The sequence below is a fragment of the Sprattus sprattus genome, assembly GCF_963457725.1.
Source record: "Sprattus sprattus genome assembly, chromosome: 17".
NCBI classification, from domain to species: domain Eukaryota; kingdom Metazoa; phylum Chordata; class Actinopteri; order Clupeiformes; family Clupeidae; genus Sprattus; species Sprattus sprattus.
Genome location: NC_137915.1, coordinates 26,918,747 through 26,937,067, shown reverse-complemented (window position 1 = coordinate 26,937,067; position 18,321 = coordinate 26,918,747). Strand labels below are relative to the sequence as shown.

The 18,321-nt window shown below is 42.6% G+C and overlaps 1 protein-coding gene across 2 annotated transcripts in view; it reads left to right on the top strand.

Moving 5' to 3' along the window:
- uba5 (ubiquitin-like modifier activating enzyme 5) overlaps positions 1–18,321 on the top strand; it is a 48,723-nt gene that overhangs the window by 1,954 nt on the left and 28,448 nt on the right. The window lies entirely within an intron of this gene.

Below are 18,321 nucleotides of genomic sequence, written 5' to 3'. Positions count from 1 at the left end.
GCACAAGGTTGGGTAAAGTGAAGCTAAAGGCATTTCCAATCTGATGACAAGTTGTGCAGGACCTCCTTCAAAAAAACAAAACATTGAACATTACTTTTATGAAAATACATTGATGTAATACATTGGTAGCAATGCTTACTTGCTTAGTGTTAGGGGACAAACAGCTAGCTAGTCAGCTCTGTGTTTTCTTCTTTGGATTAAGGTTAGGGAGACTAGACGCTACGTGATTCTAGACAAGCAGTTTTCCTGGCCGACAGCCAGTTGTTTTGGTGTTGAAATGCAAAGAACTGGCTCAAGATAAGCCATCAGCTCAGAACTTGCCTTCGAACTGCTTTTGTTGAAAATCAGTTTGCTATAGCATTAGCAGCTGTTGCCATGAACACCAAGTTACTGTTCATGGAGGAGAGGAGGATGCTTTGGAAGCTAAAGGAAACTGCTGCCCCAGTGTGGAGGAGACGGTCCCGCAATCACAAAATTGCGGTAAGAATATACTCAGTGACAAGGTTTGCAGTATCACTGAAGGAGGCAGAGGCATAGCTAAACACTAAGATATAACAAGAATGAGAGTAAGAGGGAGAGAGAGATACCAGCCCTTACTGAAGTTACAGATCTGAATAGCATGTAAACAACTGTGGGATTAGCGAGAAAGGGACCATCATATTCAATATATCATACATCAAATAACTGGATTAACGAGAAAGGGACTATCATAACTGTTGGATTAGCAAGAAAGGGACTATCATAAGTGTAAGGAGACAGAGGACTATCATAAGTGTATGGAGAGAGTGCAATACGTGTTTGAGCGGAACCAGCAGTCATTCTAACTTATAACGTAATATAAATGGTAGGAGTACTGTACATGTTGTGAATTTCACACAGCTGGGGCTGGAAGAGGATGTCTGCCAAGGTGCAAGAGAGCATTGTTCATGTATTCTATGAGCAAAGACCCTGGTGGTGGGTTGTTTCTAGAGGTGTAACAGACGGTCAGTACACATGGAACATACTCTCTTTCTCACACTCACACCCACACACAGGACAACAATCTTAGAATACAGAAACACAAGTCATAAAATAAATTATTTGCTAAACTATTCCAGTTGCCCACATGACAGTTTTAAGGAATAGAGGATTCTGTTTACCTTATGAGGGATATGCTTTATTTGAGTGTTAACTGTACATTGCACAAAAAAAATAGGAAACAGCATTCCTTTTCTTATTCTCAGTTAAAACTTATAACTTATTCTGTTGTTGTCACGGAACGCAAACACGACAACCGCGGGTTTTCGTGAATGACTGTTTATTTCGCAAATGGATAGACAGCACAAACAAACAGGGATACCGAACGGCAGTACAGGGCGCGTTCGCTCCTCAGGGATAGTCCAGCCCAGGAGGTGCGCAGGCTCGTAGCGCTGCTGAAAACAAGGAGCGGGTTCACAAGAACACGTAAACCAAAACAAAGAGCCAAGCTCTGAAAGAAAAGATCGTAACTAACGAAACCAGGAGGGCAAACAAAACACGAGTCTAACTCGGACAGTACAAACCAAAATGTGACACAAACTGAATGGAGCATAAACGAGAGAGAACAAGCGAAGATAGTAATCCTTACAGTCAGCAAGATGTGGGGAAACGTTTGGCAACCTATGATGTGCGATACCAGACACCGAGTGTGAGGTGAGTGGAGTATAAGAAGGGACTGTGACAGGTGTATGTGATTAGTCCTCGTGAATGCTTAATGCGATGCAGGTGAGTGAGAGTGCAGGTGTGAGTGATCAGTACACCGGTGAGTGTGAGCGAGAGAGCGCGGAGGTGGGCGTGGCTGGTGCAGGTGACAGTACCCCCCCCCTCCAGGTACCGCTCCTGAGGGCCTCGGACCCCGACTCCATCGCCGTGGTCTACCTCTAGTCCGGGGAGCTGGGCGGAGTGGGTGGGCTCTATGGAACTCAGCGAGGAAGTTGGGGTCCAAGATCTGGTCCCGGAGCACCCATGCTCTCTCCTCGGGCCCATACCCCTCCCAGTCGATGAGGTATTCGAGGTGACCCCGACGACGCCGTGAGTCCAGGATCTCTCTGGCATAGATCGGGCCCTCCTCAAGCAGGAGCGGTGGCGGGGGCACGTCAGCGTCAGGCTGTGAGGGAGGAGAAGAAGAAGAAGAGGTGACTGGGGGGTAGTAAGGTTTGAAAAGTGACATGTGAATACGGAGGTGCGGAGGGAGTTGGAGTTTGAATGAGACCGTGTTGATTTGTTGTATGATGTTAAAGGGGCCAATGAAGCTCCTTCACCGTCCTGGGTTGGGGCCAGGTCTTGACTGCGCTTACCTTCCCCTCGTCCATGCTGATGCCGGCTGGGCTGATGTAGTAGCCCAGGAATTTCAGCCGGTCCAGGTGGAACTCACACTTCTCCCGCTTGGCGAAGAGGTGGTGTTCACGAAGCTTCAGAGACATGCTGGACGTGTTCCCTCTCGTTCCGGGAGTAGACCAAGATGTCGTCGATGTAGACGATTATGAAATGGTTCAGGTACTCCCGGAACACGTTGTCCACGATGCTTTGGAATACGGAAGGGGCGTTGGCCAAACCGAAAGGCATCACGCAGTACTCGTAGTGGCCACTAGGGGTGATGAAGGCTGTCTTCCACTCGTCACCCTCGCGTATTCGGATGAGGTTGTAGGCGCTGCGAAGGTCCAGCCCCCTGCAGCTGCTCCAATGCGGACGGGACGAGAGGAAGGGGGTAGCGGTTCTTGATGGTAATGGCATTGAGGGCTCGGTAGTCGATGCAGGCCGAAGTCCTCCCTCCCTCTTCTTCACGTAGAAGAAACTGGAAGCCGCCGGGATGTGGATGGCCGGATGTAACCCTGCTGAAGCGCCTCCTGGATGTAGTCCTTCATGGCCTTCCTCTCCGGAAGGGCGAGAGGGTAAACCCTTCCTCGCTGCACACACCCACCAGGCAACAGGTCGATGCAGCAATCCTCCTGGTGATCAGGAGGCAGGCGGGATGCCCGCTGGGGACAGAATACATCAGAGAAGGATGCGTAAGGAGAGGGAAGCTGATGACTGACCTGTTTGGTGGTGCTCTCCACCGTGGTGGCATGCAGGGCCAGACGTGCGGGGTTGGAAACGGACCGGTGACCCCGGGGTGACACCGTGGTGGGTCGTGAGCCGACGGTGATGCAGCGGTGGAAGCACTCAGCGCCCCACTCTTTCACCTCTCCGGTCTCCCAGTTCAGCGCGGGCGAATGTTTGAGAAGCCACGGCCGTCCAAGGATGAGGTCGGCCGTTGACTCCTCCAAAACGAGAAATTTATCTCCTCCTTATGGAGGACGCCGATCTGGAGCTGTACCGGAGAGGTGATCTGCAGCACCTGCCGTCTCGTGAGCGGGTGCTCTGTGATAGAGTGCAAAGAGAAAGAAGTGGTGCTCGGGATGCGGTGAATACCTAAACGCTGACATAGAGACCCTGAAATTAAGTTGCCAGCGGACCCTGTATCAATCAGGGCTTGGGCTGTGAGGGAAGTAGAAGCAGAAGTTAGTAACACTGGGGAACATAAGGGGTTACATACTTCAATCTGTGGTGGTCTTGAACTCACCCCGGATCGTGTGGGATGGGTAGAACACGCCGTCACCACGTGACCCCTACCCCCACAGTACAGGCACAAGCCCTGCGAGTGGCAGCGAGCTCTTTCCTCCGGGGAAAGTCTTAGTGTGTTAATGTGCATGGGCTCCTCCTCGCCACTGTCTCTACCCCTGGTGGGCGGCCAAGCACGAAGAGAGGAGGGAACGGGCGGCTGGTTCTGGAGGCACTGCTGTTGCCGATTCGACACTCGAATGGCGAGCAAAATGAATCTCTCCAGGCCGATCGTGTCGTCGTAGCCCGCCAGCTGGAGCCGTAGTTCCGGTTCGATCCCCTGGTGGAAGACGGTGATCAAGGCAGGCTTGTTTACTTTCTACCATCCATGTGCATTGCACATGCATGCTTTGTCAGTGCTTAACAAGATCTGCGTAATGTCCTGCGACAATCTGCCGGTGATTTCCTTCTCCTTCTCACGAGTGGAAGCCTACTCTATATTCAAAACCAGAGTAGGCTAAGTTAACAAATATTGCCTAGGGAAAGTTATATTCGTAAAGGCCCGGTAAGCGTCTCCGCTGCGCAAATTAAATGCTGCGTGTGTTTTGTGCCACTTAAAATATTTCTAAATGAAGCCAGAGCCTGCACTTCCAGCTTCCTTGTTTAGGCCTATGTGTAGGCTAAAACATGAAAATTCCTCCAGTGAACTGACCTCTTGCATTCTTCACCTTGCACACGCACCTTTTGCCACCCCACCACAAACATGAATCCGGCAACACAGGTTGGAACAAAGGCATTTCGGAACAGAGGGTTTATTTGGTAAAGATATTTCGGACATTTTTTCGAAATATTGAGCTTTTGGAACACTGGGTAGTCCCCCATCCAGACAGAAGTTTTGCCTGGTCATATCTCATCATTGCATGCGAGCTATTTACAACTACAGGGATGTAGCAATAACGTTGTATGCACAACTCCGTTCCTTCTAACTGCCGAGCCATTATTGAACAGGTTGTTGTACTTTCTGAGGCAGGTCGCCGCCGAGCACCTGTTTTATTGTGTAGCCTATGTGTTTTTCAGATGTGGGTAAAGCTGCTGTGTGTGCTGCTGCACCAAATAATTCCTTTAATCAGTGTTTTAAAAATGTTTCAGCACTTTGACCGTCTGTTTACGTTACCGCGAGTCAAAGCACTATCCATGTTTCTGATCGCTTTCTCGTTGACCTGTCTACTTTCCCAATACAATAACCGAAGTAACTAATTCGTAAAATCCAAAATATTGTTGATATATATTCGCGCCACATGCCTGACGGTACGTTCACAGACAGACGAATTTCGTCCCGCCCCCATTGGGAATGAATGGAGACGATGTTCGCCTGTTGAGCCCAGATTCGCCGCCGCCTGACTTTCAAAGTTGACGAACCTTTAACTTTATGCAAATGTGTACCAGGTGGTAACCAATCAGCTCGGCGTGTGTCAGAATTGGAGCTCGCCGTTCTGCAGAAGGGCGGGTGTAATCAAAACATTTCAAAGAAAATGGCGGAGCCTTGGAGGTCTGCTTCGGAAAATATTTGATGTGAATCAAGCTGAATACAGGTGTATACACGACTTTTATACGTCTACATCTACTCGGTTTGTCGTTTATAAACTATACGAACACTGTCAGGGCAAACTGAATATTGTAGGTCTTAAATTAAGCTCTCGACCGTTATTGTTAGCTTGGTGCTAACGCTTTCATTGAAGATCAATGTAGAAGCTAGCTGCTAATCCTGGGTCCCGGGAGTCTGTTTAACTGGAAATATTTGTATGTGAATAAAGGCGTTTACACGACTTTTATATGTCTACATCGACTCAGTTTGCTGTGTATATACTATACGAACATTGTCAGGGCAAACTGAATATTGTAGGTCTTAAATTAAGCTCCTAACCGTTATGTTAGCTTGCTGCTAACGCTTTGATTGAAGATGAATGAAGAAGCTAGCTGCTAAAATGCTATTAGCGCTGCAATGCAGCCGAACTTGCTACTTGACACTCACTACATGACAGCCAACTGTTTTTGCTGACCACGACCCCCTAGGCGGAATACCGCCTGCGAAAATTCGCGGCTAGTGTGAAAGCCTCGTGACTAGTAAACTAGCGAGCCCATCTACCTTATGCCACTGACAGGGGCTCGTCATAATAGCAGGCACCGGGGCCAGTTGTATCTAGCCAATCACACTTGCGCGACATTTGTGACGACTTCAGCGCCAGTAGAAATTTCTCCATGTAGCCGGCACTTCAAAACGACGGTTTAAAGTGTCTTCCATGACGTAATTTGTGTCGGTGACCTTTTCAAAAGAGTCGTCTACCGAAGTATAAATTGGCCTTAAGAGTGTTGGTTTTTAACTGTAAGAGTGAAGTTTGTGTATTAATTATTAATTCCGAGTTGCTGATTACTACACACTAAGAGTGTTTGTTTTTAACTGTAAGAGAGAAGTCTGTGTATCAATTATTAATTCCGTGTTGTAGTTAAATACCCACTAAAAGATTATTTGTGTTTTTAAACTATCAATTTCTAATTCAGTGTTGTGGGTTACTTACCTGGGGGTAGGGGCGCCTCATCTATTTAGCTAGCTTTAGGTAGAGTGGGGTTGGTGTCAGGTCAGTGTAGTGCCTTATTTCAAGCTCTGCATACTGAATACATGGTAAGTGGGGGGGGGGGGGCACTAGACATCTCCCTGCAGCCTGAAGTTGAACCCTATCTCAAAGGCCGGTGCCTAGCCTGGGCTGCTAAACAGACGACAACCTGTCTGTTCACACAGACATCGAGGTCACAGGCATTGGGTGTGGAGGACCTAGATCCTGTCCCACTCAGTTCCCCTCAGCTAAGTGTCAGTATATTACCCCTACAAGGCGGCGGCAATTCTCCCGACCGCTACACAAACATAACATGGTCTATAGATGATACATACAACTGATAGTGGATAAGGTGGGGAGAGAGCATTCAAGTATTGTAGGACAGCTTAGTGGGTATACAGTGTGCTCGTAAGGTTACTATTACAAGGGTAATAGAGTAATGGAACAGAAAACTACGTTGATGGTGGCAGTTATTTACATTGCAGGTAAATGGTAGCACAACGTATGGGGTAGAATAAGTGCATGACAGTGTGGTGGGTAGGTAGATTAACAGAGGGTTTCTGCAAGTAGATCAGGCGGAGATAGTCTAGACTAGACTAGCACTAAGCTTTTATATTTGATTCATAATACTTTTGTCGTGTCCTAACGAACACACACACGGTCCCAAATAAACAGTTGGATTTATAGATGCTGGTTTCAATACGGTTTAATTGCACGTTCTTACAGCACAATTAGAGAAAGACAAAACCGGTAGTATTTCTGCCCACCTGAGCTTCGCGGGCTCATATTTAAAACATACTAGGACACTCCCACTCAAGCCATAACTGGTTGTCCCTTTAACCCAATGAAATTACCTCATCTACTCCGACTCCATCCAATCAGAAGGCTGTCTAATGACCCTCCCCTTCTTAGTCATGTTACACGGTTGCTGTGTATGTTTGACTAAAAACCCCTTAAACTAATTAAATGAATTGTTATATTTCTTCTTACTTACTTACTTAATTGTTACAATCCATCATAATTCCCCCCTTTGTGTCTGACCAGACACACTAAACAATATCCCCATTACTCTATCAAATACACACTGTCAATCCCCTATATGATGAAACAATTACCTTTGAACTCCTATAAATCAAAACCCATTTTTAGCATTATTGTAAACAGTCCATAATACCCCCATACAAAACATCGGTCTCATTAGGGCAGTCCTAAATGAGCACACAGTAATGTTTACAGAAATACAGAATTCAATGCAAAGCCTTGCATGTGTGATGACTTCCATATCAGTGAATGTTCTTGAATGTGATCATCTTTTATGTCCATGTTTTGGTGTCTGTATCCTGAGGTGACGAAATCCCTGGACCTTGCATGTGAGAACAAAAACCTATTTTAAGGTGAAAAATGGACTCACTGCCTCATTTTCTCTATGACGACACTTGCTTTCCGCAAGATGCATGCGGCAACTCCCTGCACCTCGGAACACCAATTTCTAACTGCGTTATTGTGCAAAATAAGAAACATACAAAACAAAAACATATACGAATAAACAATTCAGCTCCAGTTGTGAATGCAATGTAATGCAGATGATCCGTCCTAATATGTATGCATGTTCTGCACGCCATTGTAGAATTGCTGTAGATGTCCCACAACAAGCAACTCCTTCAAGTTCCACTGATGAGGCCTTCCATCTGATTCCGCCAGAGAGCATTCTCTGAAGATGTCCCATCAGGCTCCTTCCCTCAAGGATAGGACACATCCATCCTCTGCAGCATATCCATGACCTTGGCATCCCCTCAGCCATGTCGAGCTGCATCTTAATGGTCCCCAATAGAGCATCAGCTCCTTTGAATCGTTGTCGTCCAACCGCCTAGTGATCCTATGCCCTGCAAAACAGTCGACACAGTACAACACAATTAATCCCTCTACCTCCCAGCCCTATTGGCTGGAGGCTCCATGGTTTAAAGAACCTTAACCAGTCTCCCGACTGGACCAGTCCATAAGTGTCCACCTGTGTATACATAATTTCAAAGATTAAAACAACCTCTACACATTATTTTCACATATTTCCTAGCCTTACTTCAAAAGTGTGTTGTACGATATCCAGAGCTTGCATTACTTTACTGCATATTTCCCACAAATGTATTATTGCTATACTAAAATATTGCCAAACTTCTTGATTAAAACAAAGATTCCACAAACAAAGATTCCACATAAAACATATACTTACCTGCAAGTGTGCTGAACCATTCTTCAGTAACCCCCTTCGGCACACTCACACACCAGTTCCTTCCTTGACCTTCACACTTCCAGCTGCATTTCGTCTTCAATCACTCCTCTGCTAATGCAGCTGACAAACATTCAGTCCATCCACTCACATGCTCCTTCAATTCACTCTCGTGTCCCAGCATGACTGCTCCGTGTAGACTTAAAAACTTCTCAGTAGTTTACCTAGTTACCTTACATATAAATATAAACCATTTTCATCTTATCCATAATTATTCTCTACTCACCATAACTTCAGTTCCTTATATAAACTACCATCAGTTCAGCTACAGCATCTTTCCCACATCTCATGACACTTACCATCTCTTGGCTTCAGTTCTGTCATCAGACATACCTTTACCCATCATATAAATATATCCATCACTCTACTGTAATGTCTATAATAGTTATACCTTATCATATATGGTACACTACCTGTACACTTATACCTTTCAGTATAATACATCCAGGAAACAATGAAATTCAGCGGCCCAATCCATGGCTTTCACCTTTATTATTTACCGCTGAGCTCAGGTAATCAAATTTTACTTCATTTCCTGAACCATAAAAAGAATAAAGAAGCATATCAGTGAGTAATACCTGTACTCACACCCCATAACATGCCCCAAGGTCCGATCTTTACTCCTTTATTCATCAATATAGATGCTACAACCGTAGCATTATGCAACATTTTATTTCCCATAAATGAATGACCAAAAACCCATAAATCTAATTTTCTGTATCCTCCCCCCTTACACACTTAAAACTAAAAGTGTGTGCAAATAGACAAGGCAGATAACATGTATGAAGTTGCCATGTGGCCACAATAGCAACTCCATATTTTAACAAGCCTGCATTTTAACCCTCTTTTAAATTTGTTTGGTCTATTCCCCTGACCTAATGTCATCATATATGTACGCAATATCATTTACTACTAAGCTTGGCTATAACTGAATTGTTAAGGACACTGTTTTGCAAGACATCATGCACACATGGCCTATCAAAACATAAAGCACACCCCCCTTAGTTACATTATAATTACAAAGGCTGACGTTGGTAGGCTCGAATACTTTAGTCCCCCACTCACGCCTGGATCAATAGTCAAACCATTTCTTTCCTACCGCCCATCACCCAACGAAAACACAAACCATCTGTCTCTCCGCTTTCTCGAGATTCTTTTCACCAATCCTGTAAGACACTTAAAATCACTGTTATTTTCACATACACAGTTTCACAGAACAACCTTAGATATTTCCAAATCCATCCCGCAACCTGGTTCGGCTCCAGGTTCCACTATGCTTGTGCACAGCTTCTCTCTCTGTCACTCCTCTCATCTGTATGTGAAAACTAAGCGAAACATTACATCTCCTATCCCTCTTTCTCTATATCTCTTTTAAATTTACATTTACCTTCTCATTCTTACTTTACATTTACCTGCTTCAAGCCCACTTTCTTCGTCTACCTATTGTCCACTTTCTTTAATCTTTAAATACATATGTAGTGAAATCTATTCTTAATTTTATTTCAAGGAATTATCTAATGCTTTAAACCCTCCTTTATTCAGGTATGTCCTTATCTAAACTATACATAGTTTATTCTAACTTTATCCTTCTCACAACAAACAAATCTTTATATGCCCCTTATAATTCCTTGTTTATAAATAAGCCCTCTGTCTTATTAACCATTTCCACAGCGTTCTTATACAACCCCCGATGCCCTTGCATATCCTAATCTCCTCTCACTCTCTCTCCTGCTGTTTGGCCTGCAACAAAGAGATTTCAACACAGATCATTATCAAACAGTTATAAACCCAGAAACCCCTAACCTAACTAACTATATACCACAATCTTTATATTTTAATTAGCATCACATTCTTGTGTTCTAACTGCAACTATCCAACTTCCAACATTTATCCAATATTAAATCCACCTTTCAACCCAATATGCATTTCATCATTAACATGTACAGGTATTTCCCCAGAAAACCTAATTTCATATTCTTAAACTGTAATTAATCCCATGTGTGAAACTCAAGACATACCACTAGCAAGGAGCAATCACCAACTCTTATAATTCACTATCCAATATTCATATAGCCATACTGTATCCAATCATTCAATTATTGTATTTATTTATTCCCACTAAGTCCTATTCATAATCCAATCCCAATCACTATACCTTAAGATAAACCCCTAATTTCATTCCACCAATATACAATCCTCAATCAACTCCCATGTAATTAACATTTCAATAACTAAACCTATTCCTTAATAACCATCATCTATACAGTATAGATTCCTGCAAAGTTCACTCACTGTATATTCCTCCCCAGACTCTCTCACTCAATCACTCTGACTTCTTGAGGCTCCCCCGTCAAGCGACCTGAGTGTCTGATTTGCATCAAGGCATTATCCTGTGACACTTTCACGTCACCTTTTCCTAATCCATTCAAAGGCAGCCACATGCTGGCAATGGCTCTCTCTTCATCATTTTACCAACATCGCTTTCCTCAAACTCAAAGCCCACTTTAAGTGTAATATGCGGTGTTATGTTTCCAACATCACGGGCTAAAGTGTACAACGATGGGTCCAATCTTACCAATGCTGCCACCCCTTCAGGTCCCACAACTATACACTTAACCTTTAACCAAACCACCGTCCTTCTGTATAATGCCTCTCTCCATTTCTCATCGCACTCATCATTCCCTCCTGTGCCCATAACATCCTTTACCATAACAGCACAATGTATTTGAACACAAGGATTTCTGAGACTCCCATGCCACTTATAAATAACAGGTCCCCACTCATTCCAAATCCTTTCTTCCCATTCCAAGCCAAACAAACCTATCCAATATATCTGTTTAATTTGAGATGAAATGGGTTCTTTCAAATCAATAACCTGGTGTTGTTTCTCTCTCCCATCAAACTGAATTAGACCTGAATTTAACAATGACCCTTAATACATGGAACCAAAGCCACCGGGTTTACCCACATGTGGCTTAATGTCTTTCTGTTCTCCCACCTCCTGTCTATTAACACAATGTCTAGAAATATGTCCCACTTGGCCACAAACCCAACACTTCCGGGGCGCATCTCTTTTGCTCTGTCCCGTTCCAATACCTGCCCTGCTGCTGCTGTCTGCTCCAGCCCCTCTGTGTCTTACCTGACTATCTCCCCGCTTTTGGGCCTGATGCTGCGGTTTAGGCTGAGGTGGCCGTTCCCAATATGGCTGCCTATGTATTTGCGGTGATGGATCATGTACTACTTGTGGAAAGGGTGTTGTCCGCTGTGCCTGGGCAAATATGCCTATTCGCAGTGCCTGTACTTGACCCTTTTTTATCTCTTCCTCCTCCTTTAACTGGTTCTGAACCCACTTCCTCTGTCTTTCCACAACTTGTTTTTCCAACTCAGCATCAATCTTCCTCTGAGCATTAACAAAATGAGTAACAGTATCTCTAAATTCAGCTTTTGACATAATTGCAATCCGATTGTTATTCTCCAGTTTTTCTCTCACCAACAATGGAAGTGCTTCAATAATGGCCTTCCTCATTAATTGCTGCATCCCCTTATCAATATGTACATCTGTCTCCATTTGCACACGCCAGTACGCCTCAGCCCCTTCCAAAAATGCAGCGGGCCTTTCATCTGACCTTAACCTGTTAACAGGCAGACTTGACAGACGCAACTTATTCGGGTACGCCATTCTCAGAGCTCTCCACACATTGTTTCTGTAATTATCGAATGATGCCTCATTCACCAGTGGGTCCCCCATAATGCTTCCTAGTCCCACTCTATCTAACACCTCGGTAGCCGTCTTTTTATTGAGAATCTGATTTAGTATCATCTTAATGTCTCCTACAGCTAAACGCTTCCCTACCAACTCAGCTTCAAACTTTCTTATCCACATCCCCGCTCCCTCTTGTAAAGTAGGAAGCCGTAATAATAAACCATCCAAATCTGTATGCCCAAATGGCTGGTAATGAGAACCAGTTCCCTCTGTAATTAAAGGCATAATCAAATCCACTGTCCTGACTGGTGACTCCATATGATCTCTCTCCCTCTCTTCCTTCTCCATCAACAAATGTTGTAACTGTTTAAACTTGTGTTTGATCTTCCTCATTTCAATTCTTTGTTTCTCCAACTGCAATTCCATTCTAAGCATCTCCTGATCCCCTGCTGTTAACTGACCATCATTCTCACCTTCCTCCACTGCTTCTGGCACCAAGGGGGGTCTGCTCAACCTTGCCACTACCCCCGAATTAACATTCTCTAAACTTTCAAAATAGACTTTGATGCATTGGTCAGATAACAACTGACCAAGCACAGAGTCCTGCATTTTACAACCATCTGCTTCAGTTGAAACATTCCTCACATTTCCATCCAGATCAATCAATCCACGGGACATCTGCCCCTCTCCTGTCTCCATCTCACCTTTTCTTACAATTTCTCGTCTGCCGATAGTGCTAAAACTCTCCCATGCTCCATTTCCTTCTTCTTAGCAAATTCCATAAACAATGTTAAAGTATGTAACTCCTGCTGTCTCTTCATTTTCCTCTTTCTACTTTTATCCTTAATTTTGTAATCCAAGATTTTACCCTCCATCTGAGTTAAAAGCTTTATATCACATGAACCCTGATCAGGCCATGAAATGTTGTGGTTTTCAGTTCTCTTTGACCATTTTTTACAGTGATGCCTTACCAACTTTCCATTCAATTAATATAATTCAATTACTACCTCTAAAGGCGTATGTTTTACTTCCACTGAAGCCATCTCTAAATAAAACTATCAATTGAACTTTTAACAACTGCACGTGAGATCTGAGGAACCACCTTCCCCCCTTACAGAAACACAGGCCCACAAAGAAATGCTTCCTTGGATTTAAAATCCCACCTTTCCTAAACAAAGGAGTATACAACACACCGCCACGTGGACAACAAAGAAATGCAAATACACCCCACTTCGCAATAATATATATTCTCCAACTACAACGTTTATATAACTATGAACTTCCGTTTTTAAAGTATATATAGTTATCACGTCTTCTAATCCATATTATTCACACTATTCCAACTTCATTCTAACCTTTAGCCAACAATACAAGCCTATGGTCTACGTTTTTTAACCCACGTGTGTACAAAATGCTTACCTCCTCACAGAACAATTAAAGCCAGCCTTAGTATTATTATATTCAAACAACACACAAATCTCCTTCGTAAACTACAAAGTTTCAATATGCGGCGCCGGTACTAATATCAATGTATTAGAATAATAAACACGTTCAACAGTACGTCGCTCGTGTTTTAATACTACAAGTTCAGACTCCTCCGTCTTACGAACAGCGGAACCCCCAGTTCCTCTATTTCAATAAAACAAATTGATCCGAGTTGTATACTATGTTTTCAATAATGATAACAGCGCAATTTAAAATCCCTTTAACTTAGTAAATATCACAACCACCCAGCTAAAGTGGAAACAAATCACGCTGCGTTCGTATATGGTCAAATATTCTAATAACAATTCAAAATGACTTGGCTCCTGATTCACATCAGTAAGTTTATCAAGCTGAATGCAAAATATGGCGATGTGATATTAATATAATTACCAGATAAACTTTCCCAACGACTTATCATTCAACCCGTCGTTGTTCGATTTAACTGCTGTTAAGGAATAGGCTACATACATACATTCATTCACCCACGTGCACACTATGAAGCAGTCCCTAAATACTCCGTTTTAAGCACTGCTTTTTACAGAGATCTTTAATTATCTCATAACAGTGAAATATCCCTATCACACAAAATCCCACACAGACGTTCCTTTTTCAACCCTCGCACTCACACAATCACACAACGCGTATAATAAAAAAAATCCTATCTCCCTTGAGATTTAGCCTTCCTGGCTTACTTAATATCATATACCAGCCACCGTGGCTGTAGGCCTATTACTTTCCCTTTTTACCGTCAAACAAAACAACCCAAAAAATAGAAGTCTACAACCGCACTGAAACTTCCCATCTACAATCAAAACTTCGCACGGTCCTTTTTACTGAAGACAATACGAGAGCACCCACAACCCACTCCGAATCACCCACTACTGCATTCACTAGTCAGCAATGTAGCTTACCTTTAAATTTAAGCGAGGCCTTTTGCAGAATGCGAGCAAATTCAAGTGTGGGCTGAGTTGTTTTCTCCGTCTTTTCAGTATCACGTCAGGGTCTACCAAAATATGTCGTGTCCTAACGAACACACACACGGTCCCAAATAAACAGAAGTTGGATTTACAGATGCTGGTTTCAATACGGTTTAATTGCACGTTCTTACAGCACAATTAGAGAAAGACAAAACCGGTAGTATTTCTGCCCACCTGAGCTTCACGGGCTCATATTTAAAACATACTAGGACACTCCCACTCAAGCCATAACTGGTTGTCCCTTTAACCCAATGAAATGACCTCATCTACTCCGACTCCATCCAATCAGAAGGCTGTCTAATGACCCTCCCCTTCTTAGTCATCTTACACGGTTGCTGTGTATGTGTGACTAAAAACCCCTTAAACTAATTAAATGAATTGTTATATTTCTTCTTACTTACTAACTTAATTGTTACAATCCATCACTTTGTTTACAGTTAGACTATTTCAAGATGTTTTTAAGAAAATTAATTTAACTGTTAATTTAACTTATTTTTTATGCATTTGATGATGTTGTCTTTTAGTACCATTGAAAAAATGTGATGACATCTTGTCCCCAGGAGGAACAGTCTTCAAACATAAAATAATAATAAATTACATTAAAGCTCCATTATGTAAGAATTAGTATTGGACTCCCATTAAAGGTGCATTAGGGATTAATAGCTATTCGCTAAAGGTATGCTAGCAGCTAAAACTAACGAAATCTCTTGAAATGTGCTGACTTTGACATTATGACAAACTAATTACTCAACAACTGTCCTTACACAGTCAAACATCAATCATGTGCAACACAAGACTAAGCAAGACGGCAAATAAGCTACTTACTAGATCGGCAGAAGGTAATCAAAGTCAGGTCGGCGGGCATCGGCAGGCAAAACTACAGAAGGCAGTTATATGCCTATCGACCCTGCTATGCCATTGGCATGGACGCAATTCTCCATATTAAAAGTCATTGTAGCGCCCCAATTTTTTTTAAACTGTTATTTTAAGGTTAAACTGCTTATCCTAACCCTAATCCTGAAGCATAATTGTTGCATATTGTGCCTTTAAAGTTGCAGAGTGTAATTCACTTTTACACCACTGTTGTAAATACAAATTGCGCTTTGAGTCATGGGCAGCAGTTGTTGACAAGCATACAAGGATACAAAACTGGCAAAGACACACCAGAAGCCAAACAACCATTCCGACTAACATTTTACATAAACATGACTCTGCATAGTTTTATCGTGACATCACAGATTATCAACAAAACAAAAAGAATAGCAAAAATGCAGTTTTGGTTTTGCTTGGTTTTCTGCCAACATACACTGTTGGATCAGCCTTTGAATGTGAAGTGTGTGTGTCATCAAATGTTGTTTCCGACATTATATGTGTCATCGTCAATGTAGCTAGGATACGTTTGCAATGTTGTGATATTGACAAAGACAGACCAAACTTTTTGGCATTAGATTAATTAATTTATTTTCCTGCTAGACTGAGATGAGACTGAGGTAGATGACTTTTGGCATCCAGAAAAAAACTTGAAATCTGTGAGACATGATAAGGCTACAGCCTGATGAAGATGATGAAGATAAGGTTACAGACTATGTCGCAATATTTAATAAATAACATTTGCAAGGATGTAGCTTTCACAGAACAGAACTTTTGAATAATCTGATCAGCCTACCCCACCTGTAAGTATCGGCATCGGCATCGGTTAGGGCTGCTCGATTATGGGAAAAATCATAATCACGATTATTTTTGTCAATATTGATATCACAATTATTCAAACGATTATTTTTGAAAACATGCATTTATTGACACAATCAAATATGACATAGAAACACGAATAAGTATCCAAAATAAAACCTTTTTCGTGTGTAAGTGTACCGCCACAACATTCTGAATATAACATTTGATTTTTATAAAACATTTCATGAATAAAATATATATTAAGACAATCAAATATCACACAGAAACACGTATAAGTATCCAAAATTAACTTTCTTCTTGTTAAAGTGCACTGCCACAACATTGACAGCCAAATGCACTGACGAATGACTCGACTGTAGGACAGGCTTTTAGCCAGGCATGCGTCGACTCACTGTTCTAAAATAATTATTACTAGCCGAGTCATGTTACCGCCGCCATGTTTACCTGCCGATTTGCTAACGCTTACACCAAAAATCCATTGAAACACATCGCCGCTAATAAGTATAACTTTGGCTTTCTAACATGCTCTCACACTCCCCCCTCATGGAGGCAGGGGAAGTGCTTGCCTCCAGTCTCTTTCACAGCCGTTTTATTCAAAATATTCAAAATAAGTTCTATACGTGAAAAAATACATTCCCTATTTGATGGCTAGAGAACAACGGTCCCAGCATTACTCCATAGCAAAGTTAAAAGTCAGAAAGCCATCACAAACACATGGCTAATAAAAATCATATTGTTGTTAAACAGAAATACATATGTACCTTGCAGTTCTGCCCTAAAACAATCCTAGTTAAAGCCTGCTATAGGAGCTTGTTATCGTTCTTCAAACTGTAACGTTACTGAAACTTTAATATTCCACACAGTAGGTCTACTCCAACATGTCTGTCAACAGTCAATGCTGCTGATTGGCGGTTCACTGGCATGTCCCTCCTCCTGCCAACGGCTTACTTCCTGATGCAGCATGCAAGTTAGATTGTACTCCCTCTCGCTGCGTTGAATGCTTTCGCATGCGCGTCTCTTTCATAAACTTTCATAAACTCTCTAGGCCTACTGTAAAACGGAAAATGTCAAATTAATCGTTTAAACTAGATTATACGAGTTTGGAGATCGTTTGACCCCAAAATCGAAATCGCGATCGAAATTCGATTAATTGCACAGCCCTAGCATCGGTTATAGAAAAACCCATATCGGTCGACCTCTAATGCAAATGCTAGCTAGCAGGGGCCAATCAGATTGTTTCGTGTTTTTTGGGGTTTGAAAATTGCAGGACTATGGCTTCTTTCAGTCATTCAATTAGCTAAAAAGAAAAACTTGGAAGGCCTTGTAAGTGTTTGCTGTTGTTCCTGGCACGCTAGATATTTAATCCTGTGCCTACTTTAACAGAATCACAGTTCTGATATAAAAACAAGTGACTGGATAACCGACTGGCTGGCTAGCCTGCTAACTACCTCGCTAGTCCATTCTATTACACTATTTCCACACACCACAACACGCCCACCCAACGCAAAGTTTTGCTTCGCTGGCATGTATCAGTACCTTAACTGTCTTTTACTGAAAAGTGTGAAACATGAAACCTCAATTGGAATCCCGGAAGAGGGATGATTAATATTTATCAACTACCGCTGATGAATTGTAATGTAATGTTTGTTAAGTGTTGATAATAGAAAAAACTAATTGAGCTGACGATCGCAACTGTCAATCTTATCTTATGCCTACTATCACATTGTTGCACCGCAATGTATCATACTAGATGAATCGTTGCTTCCCTAATAGATGACACACTTGTGTGGCCATCTGTAATGTGGTGCCTATTGACTTTTCGAATGACTGAAGAAGCTAGCATAACATCAGCCATTGAAGTTAATGGGAGTGGCCCCTCCTTACGCTGTCCAGGTCCATATGGGAGTGGCCCCTCCTTACGCTGTCCAGGTCCATATGGGAGTGGCCCCTCCTTACGCTGTCCAGGTCCATATGGGGGTGGCACCTCCTCAATCTGTCCAGGTCCATATT